Raw genomic sequence first — 3103 nt, forward strand, 5'->3', positions numbered from 1 at the left:
ACAAATCATCGCCCACAACCTTTTATGTTCTACTCGTGCATAGAATCTACGCATAGAAAACCTGGCTCTGATACCACTGTTGGGAAACGTAGCATAAATTCAAAAAAATTCCTACGCATATTCAGATCTTCCTATGGAGAGACCAGCAACGAGAGAGGGCTGAGTGCATCTTCATACCTTTGAATATTGCTAAGCGGAAGCGTTGCTAGAACGTGGTTGATGGAGTCGTACTCGCGGCGATTCAGATTGTGGTGTGATTCTGATCTAGTGCCGAACCACGGCACCTCCGCGTTCAACACACGTGCAGCCCGGTGACGTCTCCCGCACCTTGATCCAACAAGGAAGAGGGAGAGGTTGGGGAAGATCTCCGGCAGCACGACGGCGTGGTGTCGATGGAGAGATGAGGTCTCCCGGCAGGGCTTCGCCAAGCACCGTGGGAGAGGAGGAAGAAGGGGGGCAGGGCTGCGCCGAGGGAGGGAGAAAACTATGTGCAAAAGAACCCCCAAAACCCCCACTATATATAGGAGGAGGGGAGGGGGGTGCCACCCCTAGGATTCCCACCCTAAGTGGTGCGTCAGCCCCCCCCAGATGGGAGGTGCGGCGACCAGGGCAAGGGGAGGGGGTGGCGCACCCCTAGGTGGGCCTTAGGCCCAACAGCGCCTAGGGTTTCCCCCCCTCTCCACCTCCTGTGCCTTGGGCCTCCTTGTGGGAGGCGCACCAGCCACTTTGGGCTGGTTGCCCTCCCTCTTTTGGCCCATGCTACCTCTTGGGGCTGGTGGCCCTTCCCGGTGGACCCCCGGGACCATTTCCGGTGGTCCCGGTGGTCCCGGTACATTACCGGTGATGCCCGAAACATTTCCGGTGTCCAAAACCACCCATCCTATATATCAATCTTTACCTCCGGACCATCCCGGAGCTCCTCGTGACATCCGCGATCTCATCCGGGACCCCGAACAACTTTCAGTAACCTCGTATAACAATACCCTATAACCCTAGCGTCATCGAACCTTAAGTGTGTAGACCCTGCGGGTTCGGGACACATGCAGATATGACCGAGACACCTCTCCGGCCAATAACCATGAGCGGGGTCTAGATACCCATGGTGGCTCCCACTTGCTCCACGATGATCTCATCGGATGAACCACGATGTCAAGGATTCAATCAATCTCGTATACAATTCCCTTTGTCTGTCGGTACAGAACTTGCCCGAGATTCGATCGTCGGTATACCTATACCTTGTTCAGTCTCGTTACCGGTAAGTCTCTTTACTCGTTCCGTAGCACGTCATCGTGTGACTAACTCCTTAGTCACATTGAGCTCATGATGATGTTCTACCGAGTGGGCCTAGAGATACCTCTCCGTCACGCGGAGTGACAAATCCCGATCTCGATTCGTACCAACCCAACAAACACTTTCAGAGGTACCCGTAGTGCACCTTTATAGTCACCCAGTTACGTTGTGACGTTTGATACACCCAAAGCACTCCTACGGTATCCGGGAGTTGCGAAATCTCACGGTCGAAGGAATGAAAAGGATCGAGATGGACCTAGAGGGGGGTGAATAGGTACAGTTCCAAATTTTAATAACTACTAAGCAATTTTAGGCAAAAGTGCGGAATATGAGTGTAGGCCTAATAATTGCAACAACAAGGAGTAAGCTATTTAGAGTGAAGTAAGGCAAGCGGTAAACAATAATCAAATACAAGTACGTAATAAGGATTAACACAAGTAGAGAGTTAGGGTTAGGAATAACCGAAACTCCAAGAGAGACAAGGATGTATCCCGATGTTCACTTCCTTGGAGGGAAGCTACGTCACCGTTAGAGGGGCGGATGTTACCACGAAGGCACACCAACGCCACGAAGGCTCACCCTATTCTCCCTTTGAGATAACTCCACGAAGGCGTTTTTCAACCACTAGTGGTAAGCCTTGAGGTGGCTTCCAAACCTTCACAAACTTTCCAGGGGAAATCACAATGGTTTGATTCCTCTCCGAAGACTCCTACCGCCTAGGAGTCTCCAACATCCAAGAGTAACAAGATCACGAGGATTGCTCAAAGCTTGCTCAAATCACAAATCACTTTGGTGGGAAGGAGGAGAGGGAGACGATCTATCTTTTGATTGGAACAACACTCAAAGGGACTCACAAATGCTCTTGGGATCTAAGATTTGGTGTAGACAATAGTGAGTGAGAAGAAATGTGTTCTTGGATATGTTCGAGCTGTGTTGGACACCCTCTCACGAAGTGGGTGAGGGGTATATATAGTGGGGAGTGTAAAACAGCCGTTGGGGACACTTTAAGTCACACAGGGTCCGGACGTCCGGAAGTTTACGGAAGTCCGGGCGTCCGCAAGGGGTCGGACGTCCGACAGGGTCGGTCGTCCGAGGGCTGTAGATATGACTGGGAACACTGTGAATTGAACAGCGACCGGACGTCCGGAGAAGGCCGGAAATCCGAGTTATTCGACTCAACTTCTTCTGGTGGGAGGTTCCGGATTTCCGAAAGGGGACGGACGTCCGACCCTCGGACGTCCGGAGGGAGCCGGAAATCCGAGTTATAGAGCTCATGTTCTTCTGGTGCAGGGCTCCGAATTTCCGAAGCTGGTCGGACGTCCAGCCCTCGGATGTCCGGAGGGAGCCGGAAATCCGAGTTATATGACTCAAATACTTCTGGTGGAGGGCTCCGGATTTCCGAAGCCTGTCGGTCGTCCGGCCCTCGGAGGTCCGGAGGGAGCCGGAAGTCCGAGGCAATACACCTGTTTTGAGATAGGAGCAGATAAGAGAATATGTGGTATTGGGTAGGATAGTGAAGATGTGGTATGAGCAAGTTCATCGCAAAACCTGTGATCCCCTCTTAATAGTGCGGGATCCCTATACTCAATAATAGTAAACTCGAAAGGATAGTCTACATCATCTTTTCTCAATCCCGAGCCTTCTTGAAATATAAATCCCGATCTTCTCAGACCACCTTTGGCACATAATTCTCAATCTACTAAAGTACTTGCCATCCTGAGATACACTCAACAAATAGGATTAGTTTCCTATGTATGTGTTGTCATTAACACCAAAAGTCGATTAGGGGCATAGCATGCACTTTCAATCTCCC

Source organism: Hordeum vulgare, chromosome 3H (genome assembly GCF_904849725.1).
Source record: "Hordeum vulgare subsp. vulgare chromosome 3H, MorexV3_pseudomolecules_assembly, whole genome shotgun sequence".
Lineage (NCBI taxonomy): Eukaryota > Viridiplantae > Streptophyta > Magnoliopsida > Poales > Poaceae > Hordeum > Hordeum vulgare.